General features: G+C 43.7%; 1 protein-coding gene across 5 annotated transcripts in view; it reads right to left on the bottom strand.

Annotated features, from left to right (window-relative positions):
- LOC115575099 (RNA binding protein fox-1 homolog 3-like) overlaps positions 1-22,790 on the bottom strand; it is a 437,664-nt gene that overhangs the window by 325,092 nt on the left and 89,782 nt on the right. The window lies entirely within an intron of this gene.

Here is a 22,790-nt window from a genome sequence, read left to right as displayed (position 1 = left end):
CCAAATGGACTCATAACACGTCTGCTGTAGCCGCTGCGCAAAATCAAATTCTGAAAATGGATTTTTTTTTTTAACACTTTCATCGCAGTTTTGATGCCAATAAGTATGTTTGGATTTCACTTTTTTTTTCCAACGCTGTAGCTGCAGGACAGAGCATGCAAAGTGGCATTTAGGTATGTGATGACTGAGAAATTGGTCAGCATCCTGTGCTGGACTGCAATAAAGACAAAGTCTGAGGCCCAACATTCTTGTATGTTCGCCCAAAGAAGAAGACGAATGTGTTGCAGAGCAGCCGTAATCAGAGGCCAAAAACAGCTCTGGCTTTTTCCAATATGTTGTGTGATATAAAACCCAGGTACAGCGCCGCAGCAGCAGCTATCATTAGACAGTAAAAGTGTCATGGGGAGCTTGGAAATGGAGTGCATCTAATCAGGGCAAAGGGAAGAGTCACTTCCTCCAGCCTCCCAGAGGAGGCAGCTGTTCCGAGGCCCTCCACCACTTGTTCATTAATTACTGTGAATTAATGCTTTTCTGCCGCCGAGAATAAATAAAAAGATCGTGGTAAGGCCTCACTAATCAAGAGTGGCTTTTATTAAATACTGTGAAAATGTCAGCTGGTTGTGGCTCAATTGGAAGGGAACAATCTGATCCGGCTCCACTCCAATCAAACATTATGTCTCGCTGGTCCAGGCTAAATTGCCAGCACCTGTTTCACAAGGCCACAAGATGTATTGTCTTGGTCCAAAGAGAGGAGGAGGAGGAGGGGGGCGCGGCGGTGCTGGTTTGTATCCAGGGCCAACCTTCACTCAGACTGCGGGTTAGTTCAGCCTCTCAGGAATCTACATCAAATAAGACTATTGACTGCCAGCGCTTGCAATGTTCCACGAGAGGAGCCCTTTGTTTGGTCAGTTTTGTCTGTCGCCGGCCTGATCCAACACGCTGGTGACTCAGTCAACCTGAGGCTCAGCCTGTCGACGCCGTCGTCGCTGTGAAATGTGATTCGTTGGTATAGTAACTAGCGCTGCAGGGGAGCTTCGATCTGCATGATCTGTCAATTGTTTGTGACCGATTGTTTGCTCTATAAAGAATGTGACGTCGGAGAATCTTTCCGAGAGCCCGAGGGACGGTTTGAGAACAGATGGTTAATCTCAAAGCTTCATAAAATCGAGAAAGGCATTAAAACCCTGAAGTTTAGTTTATGTTTAATGTCAGTAACCAGAACCAACCATCCTTCCACAGAACTGCAGTTGTCAATATCAGCAGATTAATTGTGATTTTCATCTTTTTTAAGACCTTTTCTGTGTCGCGGTGGCGGCCATGTTGGCGTTGGTGACGTATGATGAGCAAGACGACGTAGTGAGAAGTTTTACAAAAGTCAGGCAGTGGTTTTTTTTGTTTGTTTTTAATGGCGTAAAATGGCGATAACCATCATTTACCTTCCCTGTTATACAGCGGTTGAAGTCCTCCTCTGCTCAAAGGGTACGCAGTGACCAGACCTCGTTGTTTCCCCACATTTATTAGCGGATAACTTTTTTGTAAGCGTCCTGCTTGTGGGTTTGCACACACATCACGTCATTAAACGATCATAACCTCGACCCGTTCTGGAACAACAACAACTTTCCAATTCTGACTTTTGTAGCTTTTACACCAAATGGCGGGACGGTGAAAAAGGCGCCAACACATGACTGACTGAGAACGAGTGGCCTACATTGACTAACTAGCCTACTGTGCTAGCATAACATTAGCATTATCTAGCTAAGAGTTGTAAACATCAGTCAGCATCAGCCACTTGTCATCACAGACCACGTGAGGCCTCGAGTGTTTGTACTTTTTCATTTGTAACAGAAAGTCGTTTTATTTCTTCTTTGAGAAAGTCACACACTCTCGCTTCAGGATCTCATTTCCAGTAAAAACCCGTCCTTTCCACCAAAAAACAAGCTTCTGTCGTCTAATCGTCCGAGTTTAAGACACTCCAGCGAAACAACATGAGGACAGGAGACAGATGAGGACAAATCAGACAGCAGCTCGGCTGATGAGAACAAATGAGGAGCCCGGTGATTCATTGTGAGAATGACACATCACATCCAAACACCGCAACAGTCTATAATACAGAGCCGCTTCAAACAGATGGGAGAAAGAACAGCTGTGTGTTTTAATTGGTCACACATGCTATATCAAGCACACAGCCCATCTAAAACTGTAAGGAAGCTCGTCTCTGTTCAATTTTCTGCAGGGGAACTTGGAAGGATCGTTTGCCACAAGGACACAAACAAACAGCGACTTGGCTTTTTTTTTTTCCTCGTGCTTGATGCTCACCCTCTGAATACACCCAGAGAACAATACCTGCTTCCTGTTCTGGGCCGTGAAGCGATCTGTCTTTGTGCCATAAAACAATCCAGCAGATTTACCACCAAATGTAACCGTGCGCCGCTGAGCTGGATTTTATGACAGCAAGAGGCCGCTGTAAAAAATACAGCACAGCATAATCCATTGTGTGTTCTGTATGCAACAAGTGAAAGCAGCCACGTCTCAGGAGATTTAAGCGCGCCGTAACGCCGTGCCATCGCTTTAAATCAGGTCTGTCATCAGTCACATGTAACTGGATGCGTCAGCTTCAAGTCACAGAGACTTAAATGATTATTTATAGTCTTGAAACTTTAAAAGATGAGTTGATTAAAACAGCCAACTCATCATACGTTTTACTACATAACATCACTGTGTCATCAGCGTAGAAACGCACGCTGCTGCTTCATGGACCCTAATATTCCTCTTGACAAGCGTATGAAAATAAGAGTTGTGTAAACATTGAAACATCTGTTTATTAGGAACATATTATTAACTTATAACCATGTAAACACGTCAGATTTTCATTACAGGATCATCGTGCTAGTCACTACATCTTTTTTCCTACATTTTGTGGCGCTCGTTAAGGTGCATAACCTACATTTACTATGACGTTGCCAAGACAAAACAACGGAAGACAGCTTGGTTATTTACATAATAATATAATTGGATAGAAACATATCCAACTGTTCTGTTGCTGATACACATTTTAATTGGAGATCTTTAAAACTACATGTTTAGTTTAGTTGAATAAAACAACATTTTGTTCTTCTTCTGTTACATTTTCCGGCAGATTAGAGGCTTCACAGTGGGTGGAACCACTTTGCGCCTGTCTTCTCTGATCACTTTGTGTCTTATCGTCGTTGTAAAGATTTAAGTCTTTAATCAAAATCATTCAGATCGGAGTGAAGACATCGTCCTTGTAACCCCGGCTGTTGTTGGCTTTCCTGCGTTCAATCTGAAACTTTCCTGAAAGTCTCCATTTCTAATTAAAAGACAAAATGTCATCGTGGTTAGTTTGGTAAAATAAAATGTTGACAGCAGATGTTATGCAGCTAAATAACCATTTATCCACTAATTATGTTGACCTAATTAAATTTCTTTAAAATGTGTGTGGGTGGTTGCAAATGATCAATATATAAATAAATGTAATTAAAGAGGTCGGCGTGATGCAACGTGAGAATGCTTCACTACTTTCCGTGTCTAATTACAACAGTTATCTTCGTCTACCTCATATTTCTGCTGCAGAGGAATCGACCCAATTAACTCACGAAAAACTATATTGATAACTGTTACAACAAGTTATATTTATAGCACAGCAGAGGAGGAAGTAATGACTATGTTCTACGTAAAAAAAATTAAAAAATGTTAAATTAAATAAATGTGAACGATCCAGCTGACAACCTGTCCTCAGCCGAGCCAGCAGGACATGTTGAACTTGCCAAGACACCGAAGTTCACAACGTTTGGCAGATATTTTTTCGCCCTCAGCTCAAAAGAGTCAATACTGAACTCTCCTGCCAGCAGGATCAATATATCACCCAGAATCAGTCAAAGTAAAAATATCTCCATGGAGTCTTAAAGGAGCAGTACACTGTGAGGCTTTTGGGATGTTGATATATCTGCCTCTGTTACTTTAATATTCTGCTAGACATTTTATTACTCCTTTTGTGTTTTTTTTGTTGTTTTTCATAACATAACAACAAATTCACTTGGTTTGACCCTTATTAAAAAAGACACTGACAATAAGCTCATTAAATCTTCGCACCACCAAAAGTTAGACGTCAGCACAAAGTGATATTTTAACATTTTGATTCAACTTTGTAAAAGAAATGTGTTATTGAAATAAACCCGATTTTTGATCTTTATCTCAGAAAATGTATTCATTACAAGTCAAATAAAAACATTTATAGTACAGTATTAAAGTTAATAGTATTTATTTTAATATAAACATGACAGTTTTCAATAGAAACTCGACTTGAGAGGAAACTTTCAGGACTCACTCTCTTCAGACTCTCACTTGTTTCTGTTCACAGTTGTTGGTTTTACGACGGGCTGACTCAACCTTTGAGCCTTTCTGCAGACAACTGCAGCGTTACCAGTGATACAGTGATGAGAATCACTTTGAGGTAGCCTTGGTTACTTTGACAGTTCGGTCGGCTGATAGTAAATTGCTTAAAGCTCACCGCAAACAAAGCATTATGCAAAACGCATGCAATTAATCACCGAGAGGGCGGTTCATATTTTTTATGATTATTAATGGCCTTTGCCATGCTGTGGGGTCAGCTCACCTCTCTGAAATATTTACATCATAAACAGCATGAATTATGGGGGTTGCGGGAAGGGCGCTGCTTTAAAATACAGTTTCCTTTATTTTCATCAGCTGGGGCGGTCAGAAAACTAGCCATCCGCAGAGCTCCGTATGGAAATGAGATGCTCCCTGTTTTTCGGTCACGTGATGCCTGAAGGACGTTGTTAGGATTCAAATCTCCTGGTGGTCAGTCGGTCGGTCGGTGTGGCGGAGAGGAGAGTACAGCTTCCAGCTCATTAGCCACAGTACGAGATCAATATGATAATGCTGAAGGGAACAGTGATAGAGATGTTATACAAAATAAAAGAGTGTTTTTCTTTTTTTTAAAGCGCTGTGAATAATAAGCAGAAGGTTCGGATGGGTTTTCCTCACATCACTGGTCCCTTTTCGACCTATTGCAGCTTCTAACTTTCAGAATAGGATCCGGTGGAACGAGCAGAACGCAGTCAGATAGTTGCAGAAGGAGTTTTGTGTGGATGTCAGTAACATGCAGTTACACCTCCGGGCTGCAGGAACAATACAGCTGGCAGCGAGGATTTCTGCGCCTGTCTGGATTTCAGCTGGCAGCTTCTGTAGCAGGAAGTTTGTTAAACTGTGTTTTTACTTTGTTTGACTTCCTCTCAGAGGCGTTTAGTGGACTTGTTAGTTGAGACGTTGTGCTGTGAATACAACAATACAACTTGAAAATTGCTGCACAAGTGTTAAAATGTGGGAAACACACAGCCTTTGGCACAGCCTGCCAGACTCCCTCTGCAATTCATTAAATTAGGACTTTCATGTAAAAATGTGAAACATTTGTTATTTATATCAATGCAGCAGAGCATTTTTTTATACTACATTACAATGTGCATGTTTACTGGACAGTATTAATGCTTCTGGAGGTGCAACTATTAATCACAAAATTAATAATTCACTGTGTAAATGTTTAAAACATGTTGGTAAGTGGGTGGATTATCTTAATTTGTGTCTACTTGTATTCTTGTACTTTTGAATGTTGGTTATATATAATATCTTGTAATCAAGATATTAGCAGAGATGGTTCTTTTTCTGCATCCCAGTCTCCACGATATAATGTTAGCGGTTAACATTTCTGCAAGGTGGACATTCGTGGTAAATGTGGTATCTCACATTCGCAATCTATTCTGTTATTAGAGGCAACGAAGCTGCCAAATGAGGATGTTTCAGCCATTTATGTGGCGACAAGGACGGGTGATTTTAGGGAGACCAGCGGACATTTCCATCTATTTGTCACAGGGGGCCAGACCGTCTCCACCTGTGATCCTGGGGACCAAACCAGGTATTTTAAACCTCAGCAGAGCACAAGCTAAGTAATGTGACAAGAGAGAAATATACATTTGAGCCTAAACAAATGTTAAGATGAAGCATAAATAAAGTTTTGACTTGCTGAAACGTACCTAGCTAACATTTATTCTGGTGTTTGGGTTCTTTCCTGGTTCTGTAATCGATGCACAGTGTTGATAAATGACATACATCATCAATATTTGTGTTAAAGTCGTCGTAATTGGTTTGTTTATATGACACTACAGTAAATGTGTTGACGAGTCTCAAATGTCAATGTTTTAAGCCTCACCAAAGATTTTGGTTTTGTAAAATTCCATTACTGGATAGTTCAGACTTTAAATGAGTTTGTTTGTCAGCTTGTAGTGGCAATTTTAATGTTGTTGACATTACAGTTGGAAACATTTCAGCTGTTGTCGAGGCCGGCCGCATCTTTTTGTTTGTTTGTTGGGAGACTCTAAAATCTGATCCACAAATTGCCGTCGTCCTCGGCAGGTTTTGTGTCTGAATCTTTTCACATTTCTAGTTCTTTGACAGACTAAAATAATGTAGAAATGTAGTGTCGGGTTCTTTAAAACGTTTCCCAACTAAATATCTCAGAGTATTGTAGGCTGGATGACGAGGTATGGATGTCAACTGCTTGTGCGACAGCTAGAAAAATGGCAACGTAAAAACTGTCATGAATGAGAAATGTATGAATGAGACGGAGACAGCTATGCAGGTCGTTGTACGTTACGGATACAACTTGTAAAACAGCGTTTAATATCAATGCATATGAAAAATATTGAGCTTTGCTAACAGCCACTGCTAACCACCTCTCTCACGACCAGCCCAGATGTTCAGTTCTGGACGTGTCGTACGTGGCGTGCCCATCATATCAACATTTCTACAATAGAGCTGACTTGAGACCACTGTTCAAGACGCGTATCTGGATATTTTAAACCGAAACATCATCTTTTTCCTGAGCCTGAACCCAGCCAGACAAAAAGCACAGCGTTGTCACAACATACCATTTAAAATACAAACATTTCTGTGATTAGCTGGCTGCAGTGAAACACTGATAATTCACCCTGATGATCATGATCCTGTCAGCCGCGCAGTTACAAACACGTCATTTGTTTATATTCCACTTTTGGCAGATATCTTCTGTCAGGCACAGAGGCCGAGGCCCTGACACAGATTCTGCATGTCAATATATCTGTATCCAACATGAATGCAATTTAATTAGCCTGGATGAGATTCTGTACAACACGACTCAAGCAAACCAGCTCTTTTCCCTCAGTCCCTTTTTGTTCTGTTCTGTTTCTTTTGACGGTCTGTAAACGCGGCGGCGGCGGCGGCGGCGGCTGCTGCTGCTGTTGTGCGCGTAAACCGCAGCCAGTTTTTGAGAGAAGGGAAATCGTCCTTGGAGCAGATCATCAGGAGAGAGAAAGAGCGAGGATGCCTCCACCTCCTGTTGTTTGTCCGGGATGCCAAGCTCACGCGCAGCATGCCAGGCCCCATGCGGACGCTCAGGCCGGCCGGAAAAGACAGAGCTCTTGGAAGACTCGGGCCTGGTCGGAGCCAACACGATGCTCATGCCAGGCAGAGCAACTGTGGCCAGCGTCTGCTAGTGCATCGCTCCCCTTTACCCGCCGGCACACGGCGGACCTCAGGGGAAAGGATGCAACCATCAGGGGAGCAGTAGTCCATCCGGGCCGAGCTGGAGGACAGACCCCGTGTGGCGGCGAGTGGGAGGTTTGTGGCTGTTACTCGAAAAACAGCCAGCAGCACTGCATCCTGTTTCACTTTCTTACTGGTGATGTCTAATTTAAGCCAAAGCTTCCCTGCCGCCGTTAAGAAAACTGCCACGTAAAGCATTTTTTAACATGAATTTACTGTAATACGGTGCAGTTAATTACGATCCCTCTGTGGCCCAGCGGTGATATAGGTGCTGGGATAAATTAAGGTCACGCTTCCAATTATTTCCTATCACATGGCGGCTATTAGTAAATCATCTTGTCGCGGAGTGAAAGCAGTGCCTTCTTTTACCTTTTCATTCACACGAGATGTTTAACGTACGTTTATCCAGGTATTTTTAGTCAAAATACGATGTTTTTCTCACCCTAACCAGGTGGTTTCTGTGCCTTAACCTAACCAGAGCGTAGTCCCAGCATAACATTGATCATTCAACATAAATATATGTAAAGTTTTACACATCTGTGGTTGTATTTTGGTGATTTCCTGCACTTGTGCAGCCTCACAGATATTTCCAGCGTTTCTCTCGTGCAAAAGCGATTGCAAAACCATGAATACATTATAAGTGAAGCGATAGTTTCTTTCATATTTCTTCTCTTCTGTCGTGGAGTCGACTTATTATTATAACCTCTCCTATCACGATGGCCGGCTGGCAGATTCAAACATATGAAGCTTTTCAAGATGTACACATTCAGAGACTCATTCAGTTTTTTTATGCGTGGAAATGTTTGCTTTAACTATCTTTAATGTCCCTTTTATGTTGAAAAGCAAAGTTAAATTCCCAATCTGGAAGCATCAGCATAAGATCCAGCTCCAAAAGTTGGATATTATCTAAAGAACAAGAATCCAACTCAGTATTCTTTATAAGGAGCATCACAGAATATATCTTCACACATATATTCATATCTTTCATGTCTTTGTGTCAGGGTTTCCTCTAAAGCCTCTAAGACCACGGAATAAATGCACACAACTATCAAGGTTAACAGCTGCACGGGAGGTTTTTCTGTTAATGCAAGATGAACATTTAATGAGTTTCAATACACAGGAGTCACATGTCATTTCAAAAATATGATCAATGTCTCGCTGTACACCTGCTTTTTAATCACACTGAGGTGCAGGCAGGGAGCGAGGACGGCTCTGAGGCAGCCAGCTGGGGAATCCAGCGACTCGCTCAGTGCAAATACATTCAAATGTGGGTGTTTTCTACCGAGGACGGCTTTAAAATATGCATACATTTATATTTCTATCATGGAGTCTATCTCTCAGATGATGAGAGCGCTGCGATTCTTGTGGCAGAGGCACGGAAAGAAAAAAAAAAACAACAACTGAGGGGATGTGTGACATGAAAACTAGCCGCTTGCTCGCTCGCTGCTCTGAATTCTGAATTAGTGGGCGTTTATTTTTGAGGAAATCCTGATGACTTAACGATCACTCCTCCTGCAGCTGGTTTGATGCGACTGATCATCTCAGCGGGCGTTACACAACATCTCAGCTGTGACCTGCGCGCACCTGACGAGGAGCCGAGGGAAAACCGGAGAGGACGGGCGAGCACGGCGTCAAAAAAAATTAACTTTCTGCTTGACACGCCGGCGCGAGCGTTATCTGTTTCAGTGTGCTACTTTCCCTGTTTGTTTTATTTTAATGCCTCCACGCTGCCAGTCAGATAAGACCTTTCGCCCGCTGAAGCTGTGACAGTACATCTGCGGCGGATCGGGTTGCCACACACCGCTTCTGAATGATAATCCTGCAGCATCATGTTTCACGTTGATTCATTTTCAAAAAGAGGGTCGGTATTATTTTTTATCGATCGGCCTTTTTTTCTTTATAAACAAAGATGATATATAGGCCTGGTAATGGGAGGATTAAATTACACGGCTTCGAAAATAAGCCGGATCGATAAAAAAAGTAATTTAGCGCAATTCGGTTCAATTTGTTTGAGGAGTCCTGGGCCGCCGCTGTGTGTCTGCGTTAGCAGGTGGAGGTGAAATGCCACAGACGGGATTGAGCCGGCGCTACAGGCGTTCGCTATTTCTGCGCTTTACATCATTTTCCTCCCGCGTTATCAATGCAATCCGAAGGTGAGAGTTTGTCGACTTTAACTAGTCGACAGAAAACTACTGATACTGCAGTAATGTTGTATCACTCGACAGACAGTTGCAGCTGTTGATGAAACCCTCACATCATCATGTTCCAAATCGTGGGAGGACTGGAAATTAACATAACGGAAGAGCAGAAACTGATTCTGTGCCACGTCTCAACACGTACTAACCAGGTGTATATGAATGCTGCAAGAATGAGGCAGTCACAGCTCCCCCTCCCTCCTTCCCTCCCTCCCTCCATCCCTCCCTCCCTCATCAGCGCCGCTAAACCAAATGCTGTGGCTCTCATTTGGGGCATTTGTTTGCTGTGTGAAAAATAATGGCGGCAGGAGCAGGTGGAATATTGCTTCGGCAGCTAACCCATATGGATCGGAGAAAGCTGCCTGCCAAGTCCAAACTCCACTTTTACAAGCACATCTGGAGCAGAATCACCATATTAATTGCCAGTTAATGTGTTTACACACAGCACGGATTAATCCCTGAGAGAAGTTGGTTGACCCGGGTCGTGCGGTCAGCGGGAGGGGTTGTGTTTTTCCGGCTAGGAAAGCAGCGGGGGAGAGGTGTCAAGCCAAATGTGTGGACAAAGGCGCATCCGTAAGCTGAATAATGCAGCCGAAGGCCATCTGTCACGTAGCCTTTCCTGGTATTCTGACAGCACTTCATGTCAATATATCCAGCGATGGCTGCAAAAACAGCTGAGTGGCAGTAAAAGTTCATGCGGGGATTTACGAGGCTGTGATCACACGAGACGCTTTCCCGAGCACACCTGCATTTTTTATTGTTTATTTTGGATGTTTGGACGCAGCACGCAGGGCTTAAATGATTCAGGGCCCCCCGAGCTGGACAGAAGCCCTGGAACATGTCGAGGATGACAGATATATATGTGCCGGAGCTGCTGCTGCTGCTGCGGAGGTGTTTTCAGGAGGACACGACTGTGTGAGCTCAGGTAGAGATGTACGCAGACACAGATAACAAAATCAGCCTCCAGTGAACAGAAGATTCTCAACAACAAAATATTCAATTTGTCATTTTTTTTTCCAAAGCGACTGACAGAAGACTAAACTCTGCCTGCTGTTATCCCAATTATTCATTCAGTTTTATGAATATCTTTGTTTAAATATGCAAACGAAGAATCATCCCATAATAAATGCACCAGTTTGCCTCCTCATTTTGTTTGACTTTTTAGAGTCAAACGTTTTGGTTTTTTTTTTAAGAGGGAATTTTGGATCTCTCTTTTTATCACTTCATAATTTAAAAAATAAATAAACAATCTGTCAACAGCCATAAAAAAATCATTTTGTCTTGTGTTCAGGGATAAAATGTTCTCTAAATCAGACTGTGAATGATATATGAACAAAAAACTCTTCAGACAGTGTCGTAAAAACTTACTGAGGGTCAAAGTGAAGATATTAAATAGATAATTTTAAATATTACTTTAGACCGCTAATTTACGGAGTTTTATCAACCTCAGAAACGACCGCACGACAACAATACACTGCAGTAAATGGATCCAAATATAAACCGCCACCAAAAAGCCACAAATAATGCTCAGAACAGCACCAAACTTCAGCAACAGTACAAATAGGGTCTCAGCACATAGTCCGGGGCATCTAACCTCCGCTAGCTTAGCTGGATTTCTACTGAAAAGCTGACTAAATTTACCACTCTTCTGCAGCAGCTTCCTGTTGACGGGAAGTCCCGACGAGTCGATTACCGAGTGCAGTAGAGTTCCGCGGCTCATGGATGAAAATGTATGATTATGACTCCATGGAAAAGCAATCAAAGTTCATATGTGTCTTACCTGCCAGTTTATAACAGTTATTATCGAGAGCGGACAGGGAAAAGAACGGAATTGAGCATTTCTAACCGCACTCGGTAATCGTCGCGTCGGGACTTCCCCGACCCGGAAGCTGATGGAGGAGAGTTGAAATCTGTTTTTAGCTTCACAATAGAAATCCAGCTAAGCTAGCGGAGGTTAGATGCCCCGGACTATGTGCTGAGACCCTATTTGTACTGTTGCTGAAGTTTGGTGCTGTTCTGAGCATTATTTGTGGCTTTTTGGTGGCGGTTTATATTTGGATCCATTTACTGCAGTGTATTGTTGTCGTGCGGTCGTTTCTGAGGTTGATAAAACTCCGTAAATTAGCGGTCTGCTAACTTGATCTCTCGAGAGGGAGTCTAACACAGTTTCACGGTAATTTAGACCATGGAATAAACTTACATCGGAATATCCCTTTAATAAAAGACACTCATATGGACGGTACTCCAGTAAAAGTCTTAAAACATCTAATAGTAAATGAACATAAGTATCAAAACTGGTAATAAACGTATGTATATAAAGTACAAGTAAAGGTAACATTTCACATATGTATTCACATTTATACTTTGTATTGTTTGGTAGATTATTAACCTGGAATATGAATCTGAACTAGAATAAACACTTCTGGTGTATTCATGTGTTTTTTCTCTCCACTGGACTGAGAGCAGGCGTGATGAGGATCCAGTGCAGGAAAGAGTTTTAGTTATTTTCCCTGAAGTGTTTCCTGTTGAGAAAAGATGAAGGTTCATTTAAACAAACGCTTTTTTTCGTTGAAGTTCAAGACTGAACTTTTCTGCTCGACCCCCGACTGTTTCCTGAAATAATGCCTCTGTAAGCGGGAAGACGTCGCCTGTCTGCGCGCAGCCACGAAGCCGCTTCCTGATCAAAGACGCGGAAACTAACCGGTTAACGTTAAGGAAAAAAAAAGACTTCAACCGCGGATGAAAAGAAAACAGCGAGCGGCCGCTCTCAGAAAAACATAAACAGCTACATGCCTCTTTTGTTTTTAGCAACCTGAGCGAAGCCAAAACAGCTAATTGCAGGAAGTGTTTTATCACACAGTGTGATAGCTAACACAGCCACTTAATTACCTTCATGGCAGCGGCTGGAGCCACCACGAGTGGAAGGAAATGAAATAAGCACAAAACGGAAAAATGAAGCTGGAGGCTGAAGCTTTAACTCTGTGACCCGTCAGGTTAGTCTGTCAGCCTCTGAGCTGCAGCTCCCTGACAAGAGCGTTTCAAGTTCGTCCTTCTATGAATCATTATCCACATCGGGGTGCTTTTATCCTCAAGTACGTTTACAATTTTGTGTATTTTAATGGCATACTGGTTGTGCCCGCCACCTCTGTCAGTCCTCGCCCCCCCACGGAGCCTAAACCTGTCTGATAGCAGCGTCAGGCGCCACCTGAGCCTCCGTCCCTCCCTCTTCATCCTGCAGATAGCCGGGCGTCTCTGAGGGTTTGGTTTAGAGGGACCTCCTAATGAGAGATTTACTGTATGGAGATAATTATGGGGGGGGGGAAGGCGACGTCTCGCTCAGGCCTAATGAGTAAGATAAGAGCCCTTCAGTGGCTTTTCAAGCAGCACCCTCCTCCTGCCGACCTGTCACAGTACGGGGCTTCTAGTGGTCGCAGACAATCAGCTAGAAAAACAGCGAGGGCGCGTCTATATGCAGCGGCGAGCGCAGCCACACGCCGACACACAGCGCTCGGCCCAAAAGATCACGGAGAGGACGGAAAACAAAGCACGGCGCTCCTCGATACCTCTGCCATTTTATAAATCAGCCACCTGGCCGATTAAGGGGAAAATGAGTGAACGGAATCAGAAACGCGTGGTCTTGTTTATTGCTTTAGAGAGTACGCTGGCGAGGAGGCAGCCATTGTGTGATGATGAGAGTGGCGCCTCTGGAGACGGGCGTTCACACACTGGCAAAGGAGCTAATACAGACTTTCATTAGGATGCACACTTCAACACACTGTCATAGTATTTACAGTCTCACACTGGGGAAACAAATAAACTGCGTGATTAACAAGTTTTCCTGATGCCTGGCGCTTCGCTGTGCGCGCATTGGAGTGCCACCTCGCCGACTTAATGATTCTTAATGGTTTCTTAATGACTTCTTAATGACTTCATCAGGAAGATCCTGCAACAGCACATTCTGACAAGCGGGAGCCTCCCCCTGAGACCCGGGATCACACCACAGCGCTAACCCCTCTTCAGTTTTTCTGCTCAAATAACACACACTTTAAATCTGCTTATCTGAGACAGCATCTCCCGACTTGGGTGACACGAGCATTTGATCCGTGGTTAACTACGGGGGGGGATACGTGATGTAATGTGATGTGAAAGCATGCAAGCCGATGTGTGGAAATGCACTAAAAGGCGAGTGGGGATGTCCACCTAGGCTGTGGGCAAACGCAGTCACATCAAACTAATCTCGGAACATTGGAGTGACATCTAGTGTTGTGTAACCAGAATTAAACTGCATTGTGTGAGGCTATCTGGGAAACCCATTTGGTGGCGTTCAGTGTAAAGAAGCTGTGACTGTGATGCAAGAGCGTGGCGGGGAGGGAGGGAGGGAGGGAGGGTGAGGAGCGGGAGGGAAAAACAAAATCAAATCGGCCTGAAGAGCTCCAGTAATTGTAGAATTTCATTACAGCGGGACGGACAAAAAGATGACACTCAGGACCGAGGCGAGAGAAACAAGCGGCGTGTCGTCGCCGAGCTGAGGACGAGCCGCGGACGGCCGCCAAAAGTCCTCCAAGCATTTAATGACATAGAATTTTCTGGGTCACCTCGATGTCACCGAGCAACAAATAGTTTGGAGTGTGGAGTACATAGTGTCATCGACCGCCGTGTCACGCTCAGCCGGCGGACACCGGCTGAAGCCTGCGAATCATCAGAGTATCAGCACGAGGCTTCTGTTTCATCTCCGCCGCGCTCCACGGGATTAAAAAGGAAAAGTCTGCCTTTCTTTTGAACAAATTCTTAATTATTTTTTGATAAAACAAAAGTTAATTAGCTGACCGGACAAATTTACGATTGTCAGTGTCCTCGCGCGAAAAACAGCTGAGGTATCAAAAAGGACACAAGCGGAAAATTGAATGAATTCTGAGAGAGAAACCGAAAAAGTTATTCAAAGTTCAAAGAAAAATAAATCAAAACTAAATCCCTGAAAACACACAAGGGTCACACACACACACACACACACACACACACACATTTAACAACTGGTTAACAAATTGTATTAGCAGAGAAGCGTGACTGCATGGCAAATTACACCTGTCCTGATGGATGTCCTCTTTACGGCGCTGTGGAAGCGGCTGAGAGGCCGTGGAGAGAGAACACCGCTTCAGCCAAACACTCCAAAAAATGATGCATAGCCGGCCGTGTGTCACCGCCTGGCAGAGGGCGGGTGGCGGGCGGCGGCGGGCGGCGGTGGGGGTGCAGCGCCCAGATACCACTGCCCACAACACGGAGGGACACGTGCTCCGGTTTAATCCGTGACAATCAGGAGGACGCTGATTTATTTGCATGGTTACAATTAATGCATCAGCACTGTGAGCAGGTTCTGTTCGCTCTGCACGGCCTTTAGTTACCGGCACGCTGCATCATTACGCACGGATACGAGTGGTACTGTGCTGAGCAGTTTCCTGATCAGCTTCCTGGAACGCCACAACAACTTCTAGCGATGTACGTTTTTCAGAAAAACCACAAACATGTACAAACTTTACATTTGTGTTTGTTGGTTTGAGGTTCAATTGTCAGTTTTATGGTCTGGTTAGACTGAGGCATAAAAACACTCGGTTAGGTTTTGGAAAATAAAATGTTTTGGCTTTGTTTTGTCGCCACAGCTGGACATCCTATTAAGAATATTGGGCAGTGTTGAGCGTACAAATGATGAAAACACAATCACAAACATCGCTCACATCCTGCCACGAACGTGATGACAACAAAAAATGTCAAGATGATACAAATCTGAATATATCTGCAGTTAGCAGGCATTTCATTCTGGCAACTGAACGTAATATGGTGCAAGTTAAAAGTAAAATACTGGAGATTATGTGTTAAATAATGTGCACGACCAGCTAGAAAATAGTGTCATTTGTCTAAAGGTTGTGTTAAAGATCAGACACAGGATAGTTTCCAAAAATAATGATGAATGAATATTTAACTTTAACTGGAGTCTGAATCATAACTAAATTATCTGGGTTAATCTCTTCTAAGGCCACCAAAATATATTTTATCTCTACGTGACTGAGGAACCGTTTTATTTTCGCCTCGATGACCACAGATTGGATTTTCAATATATTGATGATGATTGAGTTTTGGGACGTCAGCTGTCCTCCAGCAGGAAGGATCGTGTTGCTGTGAGCTCTCAGCTTCTCCTCCAGACTTGTTTTGCTATTCAGCTGATATTTCTGTTTATCTGAAACAGTCTCAGTTTAATTCTGAGGCCTTTTTAAGCAAATGAAACCATCGGCAGAAGTTAGTTTTAGTGCCAGACACCTGGTTGGATCCTGTTTTTGGTTGGACAAGTCAGAAAATGAAGAAGCGGCAACATCGAAACAATTAAAGTTTCTTGCATTTCGAGCATTAAACACAGAGAGAAGTTTAGCTTCTGTGGCTAAATTGAATAAAACAGTCCTCAATATGAAATAAAAATCGTTTTGTTGTCGGTGCCTAAATTCAGGTCTTGGCTCTGTGAGCTAAAGTCTATTCATGAATGTTTATCTTCAACAAACATTCGAAGGGAACGGCTGCAACTTCTGATCCAAAATACAGAACTCCAGGTCCAACTTTAAATTTAAAACGGCGACTCAGCTCGTAAATAAGCCAAATTGGGAAGAGTCGTTCTCAGTGTGAGGAGTAAAAAATAAAAGTAAATGATCCCGGCAACATCTAACAAGCCACTTGTGGTATTAATAGCGTCTTTGCTCTCTTCTTGTATCTCCACGGTGTGTCGGACTCATGTGATGTGACCTTCCACTGGAGACCTGAAAAAAAAAACGCATCCTGTATCAATTAGACCACCGGGGAGTTTGTCTGGCTGCGGAGATCACAGAGAAGCAGCCCATGACGCGTCCTCGCTGTGAAGATCGACCACGTCGTCCTCCGAAAGCATCCAAACAGCGCTTTGAGGGACAGAAAAAGAAAAGCGAGCGATGGAAACAGCGGGGGGATTTACCGCCGGTGGGATTTACTCCTTGTTCCAATTTGCGAGAGGATTACTCATTTTTTCATCACTCCTTTTTATTTATTTATTCTATTTCCAAATTCATTTCTAATTCACCTGAAGGGGGGGAAACAAAATATCAAGCCAAACGCATAAATACTGTCAGAGCGAATGGATAACGACAGCGGGTCAAGTTGTGAGTGAGTCACGTCGTCGCTCCGGGAAGAAAGTGATTACTGTAACACGGCGCCGACAATCACGACCGCAGATAATTTCCATTTCTCACATGGAGCTCAAAATTGTATTATGTCACATTGTATTTCCGCATATGCTATCAAAAACTGGATTTAGATATGCAAACTATGTGCGGAGGGAGGGAGGGAGGGAGGGGGGAGAAGAAAGTAAGATTGTAAAAGGAGGGAGGAGAAAGAAAACACGCAGCCACGGGGTTGGCATCCAGGCGTGTCACTTTGTCATGCTGTATGGTTTCTGCGAGAGCTTGATGGTTTCTAAGGGAGGGGAGGAAAAAAAAAAAAAGTGTCGCAAAGGCGTGCTCTTCTCCAAGATGAACAGATGGTAGAGTCTAAGTGTGGAGATTTGTTTTATATCTCCATCCCATGTCGTGGCGCGGGAGATGTGGGCTTCCGCTTTTTTTTCTTTTCTTCCTCCCTCTTCAAAATGTTATCTTACAGGATAACGGATACACGCAATGTTTAAGCTAATGAGGAGTGGGTGTTGCTTTGTCTTCCTCTTTATTTCTTCCCCTCTCTCCCACTGACACATCCTCTTGCTTTCCATTCTCCCTCAAACCCACGCTCGGAGCAGAAGAACCTATATGCCAAACAATTATGAAACACGATTTTCGGAGTGCCGCTCGCTGCCCGGGTGGCCGTCGAAAAAAGCATCGCAAACCGGAGAGTTCCCGGCAGCCGAAGACGTCCGGAAACAAAACGGTTTAAAAAGACACATAATGCGCACGGAGGTGGAGATGATATCAGGCCGGTGCACCATAATGTTCGTATTCATCTCAAAGTACAGCTTAGCCCCCGTGAAACTGAGGCTGACAGTTTACAGGTAAGACCGCTGAAAGCCGAACCAAAAACCTGACAATGCGGAGCCGAGTATGACAAGCTGAGCGTGGATGTCCGAAAATGGCCACCGTGACAAGGATTAACTCTTTGAATCTGGGGAACAACATGTTCTTCCTTTCTTAGATCCTTTGAAAAATGTGGCTTGTACAGTTTGTGCCGAACAAACGGAGCACACTGCGTCTTTGTTCCAGCTCGCTGGTGCCGACAGGACCTGACAGAGGTATGATGTTATGATAACAAATGAAATGTGCAACCTCGGGAGATTTAAACAGCAGCTAGCAGCAGTTAGCAGCTAACAGCGGCTGAAACTGGAGAGGCGACGAAGTCCGGGAGCTGCTTGGCCTTTGAGCAGGTCATGCAACAGTGAATGATCGTAGCTGCAGAAAAGATGCACAACTTGCAAGAAGTATGCAGAAGGGAAAGTGGAGGTATAGTGGTTCTTAAGCATCTCTCAATTACGTGGTGTGTAGTGTGCTTTTATGATGATTTTCCCGGCTGCTCTGCCCACTCGTTCTATATATAGCAGCTTATAAAAACTTCTACAGTTTTAAGTACCACCTCTAAGCTGCTCTTTACTAGTCGGTGGACAAAACGTGGAGTTAGCCGACGTGTCGCCTCTGAAAATACACGACCACATCAACAACTCACCTTCACAGGCGCCCTTTCGGTCGATATGCGTTTGGATGTGTTGATTGGTTGTCTTTTAATATATTTTATCTTCATACTGATGTCAAAAAGCCGGAGTTTTGACCTCTTGTTGTTTAAAAAGTGCTGTTCGACTCGTATAACATGTCACGTCTATCCAAAACACAACACATCGTTAGTTTGCAGTTTGGTTATGTTTAGGAAAAGATGATGATGGTTGGTGCTCGGTAAACCGACCCTCCATCCTCTACCTCCACCCTGACGGAGTTTTCACTCTATATACCACGTCTCCTCACTTCCTCGTTTCCACCTGTAATAATTACTACAATCGTCAGAAGGAGCAGATAGCTTGCTTTCATTTGTGGCCTCAAATCAAACACTGGGGCGACAATACGCGACTGGAGCGACTGCTAACTCGTACTTTATTGTTTCTATATTTGCCCTTGTATTGTATTTTGATTGTTTTTGCTCCCGCTGCTCAGATAACCTAATATTCCCCTCTGGGATTAATAAAGTTAAAAAATTAGAAACTCCGTCTGTCAAATCTGTTTCTGTGAAAACATCTCAAGAAGAAAAAGTCCAACTCTCAGATAAGATCCTTGACTTTACTTACCATATTAACAGCAGCTTCACTCCTCACAGAAATAAAATAAAATAAAAAACACGTTTGACCTTTTTTTCTCTACTTTCAAGGATTTCTTCAAAATAAGTAAAGGAAGCTTCTCGTAACGGCTGAGTCACAGAAACAGTCGCACACCGGGGACGAACCTGAGCAGCTTAATCAGAATGAGACCAGAACAAAAAAGCGGTGTTTACAGCTGCTTCGCTCCTCTTATATCAACCTCAGGTGCCTTCACGCCGAGCATGTTTGGAGCAATTTAATCAGACTGGAGAACGCTGGATTCTTCAGTCCAGTTAATTTGCAGAGGTGAGAATAACATCACTGAAAGGCAGGAGGACTAATAATTAGAATAATTATACCCTCCTCGAAAAAACTTGACAACAGGAAGCTCCTGCAGGTTATCAAAGACCAGCAACACCAAAAGAAGCTCGCACTCAAACTTTTTCTTGTGCATGCGTGACTCTTCAGACTGTAGACGGTCCTGCGCTCGGGCTAAAGTGACAGGAGACGTGATGCGCTTTGACTCCTCGTCTACCCCCAAAACTCCAGTCTGGCAGGCTGACAAAACACAATCCCTCAAACGTCCACATGACAAAATCACTTCTTTTGTGAGTCAAAGGAAACTTTGTTTTTTAGGAGTTCCACCGAAGAACGTAAACCAACCAAACACAGACATACCGGAGCGGAACATGTGCTGGTTCGTCTCTGAAACACCAAATGCTTTCAAGTAAACAAGCGAAAGAGCCAAATAAATTCCCAGCGTCCTGCAGCCTGGGAGACCAGCCCTTGCACCTGTGACCAGGTAAACTTTCCACACACAGTCGTTAATGGACACGGCGGCTGTTGTTTACTGAAGACTCCCTACAGAGGAGACTAGCTGACCCATGTCTGCAACCAGTGAGTGGTACAAATGGCAAACATCTCCTGGAGTCATTATTTATGCAGGAATGCCCTTGGGAGTCTTTGCACTTGTTTACACAGTCACGGCACAGTCCATTCATGACGGCTCCGAGTAAATGAGCCGCTTGCTACCAATTTGTCCTGGACGACGAAGCTTTGGGGCTCTACTACCCACAGTTACCTTGGGGTGTGTGTGTGTGTGTGTGTGTGTGTGTGTGTGTGTAGGGGTATGGAAAAGAGGTTAACGCAGCACTGCTGTGCTGTTGGGAACCGACCCGGAACTACGGACACGGAAGTCCCAAGGGTATTAGGAGGCACGGTGTCACATTTGGAAATAAATGAGAGAATGTGTTTTTTTTTCCACGACGAACGCCGCAGACTTTCACCTTTGAAATGGGCTGTTTGTTCGCCCGAGGACGAGGACAGTGGTCAAAGTTAGAGAGCGACACAAACAAACAAAAAAAAAAACCTAAGACAGGAGCTTTTTGTGGAGGTTGAAATCAAAGGCAAAACAAAAAAAAAAACACACACACAAAGTAAATTCAGCAAAAGTTTCACAGGAAACAGTAAGTTCCCCCTTTCTTTTTTTCAAAGCTGGTACCTGAACGCATCATGGAGCGGCTGCAGCTGTGTTTGAGTGCAGATCGCTTCTCGTGTTGTGTTGCCCAGAGACGGGTGAAGAATTAAGATGCTTATAAAGAGATTTCACTCCTGGTTGATTCAGTGACACCCTCGGCTACTTCTGGTAACTGCAGGTATGTTTTCTTTTAAACACTACATGTCCCAGAATTCACTGGGAGAAAACACTAATTGAGAGAAATTGAAACAGAAGAGGCTGCTGATGTGTTTGTTTACAGTCCAACCAATCAAACTCCGATCTGAAGATCTGAGGGAGAATGATTGTAACGGAAAGTGGCAGCACACTGAACAGTCTGCACATTTTACTTCAGTGAAAATAGAGAATTATTACGAGCAAAATGTGCTTTAATATAAAAAGTAGAGGAAGTAAGTATGCAAGAGGAACGGCTGCTTTCACTGATACGTTTCTCATCGTATGACACAATATCAGGGAATATTATGTCCGGACAGATGAAACCAAAGATGCACACGGTGTGATAATCGTCGTCTTTCAAACCACAGTCGACCTCAAGACGATACATCCCTGCAAACATAGTTACCGTATATTACTGGATTATTATAGATGTGCATGAAAGCAGCATTACACTATTTAATTGTCTCACTTGCACTGTGATTTCATTGATGATTATTGGTTTCTCCAAAATGAATCTGCAGCTGCAACCTCTGACAAAGAAGACGTAGAGGTTCAAGTGCCTCAAATGTACTGTACTTTCCAGCAGTGGTGCAACTTTAAGAGCAGGTTGTTTAAGTCAACTAATAAAGTATCTGAGATGTCCAATTATTTATGTAAATAAAAATACAGTTGTTTGACAAAAGCAGCATGAAAACAAGACGAATATGTGAACAGGGAAACGATGGAAATGATTCTTCCCGCACGTAAACCTTTACTCCAACAAATCCTGATTTTACTTCAGATAAATACGTTTCATAAACAAACAGAAGGTGTAATGTACTCTAAGATGTATGTCACAGTTATGAGTCTCCTACAGAATATTAATATCGCCTCTGACTCCGGATGGAGGCAGTGAACAGTGACGTTACTCTCACGGCTGAGTCTTTTACACATTGCATTAACTTTAGATTATTTCCAGAGTTTGAGTGTCTGTATGTTTTATGTTCCTAATTCAAAGCTGCCATCAGCTGGCAGCTTTTGGCATTTATTTTTTTTTTTTCTTCACCGTCGTCCTCACCTCGACTGAACGAGAGAGTGGAGCTGGAAGAGTGAAGGATGCAAAGAAAACCCCAACCGGAGGAAGGATTCAATAACGAAAATAAATAAATAAAAAGCAGCAGAACACATTCAAGGCGGACGACTCCCCCTGTAGTCCTCATCCAGAGAAGCACATAATAAAATAAAATAAAAAAAGAGGAGGAGGCAGAGCGACGGAGAGAGAGAGGGGGGAAAAGAAGCGATGGGATAATTTAACAAGCTTCCTCCTAAACCACTCCAAAACCTCCAGAGTTTAATTGCTGGGAGGCAACATTATCCCTAGCAACACTGTGTCTGTCTCTTGGCTGGGATTCGGTGGGTACCTGCTGTATCCACTCCCCGCACAATACAGCGCCCACTGAGCCATATAATCCTCTCAGGCCCTCCTCTTCTGGAGAACCACATTCAATCCCGTTGTGACACGGGAAAATCTCCTCTTCTCCATTTTTTTTTGTGTGTGTGTCTGTGTCGGGCTACGTGCTTCAAATAAGCCCAATCAGTAGGCGCTGTTCTGTGTGCACAATGCTACAGGGAGAGAGAACGAGGCAACAAGAGAGGAAGAGTTAAATAAAAAGACGTTTTGATTTGCTGCTGTGAAATTTTTTTTTGGGGGGGGGGTGCTGCTGCTTTTCCGTTCCTCCGCGGAGCTTTCCCCCTCCGGAGCAGCCATATTTCTGTTTATGTTTGAATGTGAATCAGTCAGACGGGTCGTTTCCCGGGTTCCTGCTGAATCATCCCGCCCTCCTCCTCCCCCGTCAGAAGGCGCCGGGTTACTTTTGAACCGGCTGCCTCGTAGGGAAGAAAACAAGAAACTAATGCCACTCTCTTCCTGACTTCCTCTTTCAAGTTGCCCTTGAAAAGAAAATTGCAACGGCGGCTTTGATGCAAGTCTGACATG

Source organism: Sparus aurata, chromosome 23 (genome assembly GCF_900880675.1).
Source record: "Sparus aurata chromosome 23, fSpaAur1.1, whole genome shotgun sequence".
NCBI lineage: Eukaryota > Metazoa > Chordata > Actinopteri > Spariformes > Sparidae > Sparus > Sparus aurata.
This window is presented reverse-complemented; position numbering and strand designations above follow the sequence as displayed.